We start from the raw sequence: 210 nt of genomic DNA on the forward strand, positions 1-210 counted from the left end.
CTCGATCGATTCGTGGCCTCGTTTTGTTGTTTTTTTCCTTTGAGTTTTTATTTTTTTGAGTGGTTCGTCTTTGTTGGTGAGGGGGCAGCCGATAGGGGCGCTGATATGTCTCGCCTTGAGCGAGACGAGAGAAAGTATCGCTGAAGGCGAGCTTCATATTGGGCCAGCCCATCGCGCCGCTGGCCACAGGCCAATTTTTTTTTCAGGTTT

This window comes from Triticum dicoccoides, chromosome 7A, assembly GCF_002162155.2.
Source record: "Triticum dicoccoides isolate Atlit2015 ecotype Zavitan chromosome 7A, WEW_v2.0, whole genome shotgun sequence".
NCBI lineage: Eukaryota > Viridiplantae > Streptophyta > Magnoliopsida > Poales > Poaceae > Triticum > Triticum dicoccoides.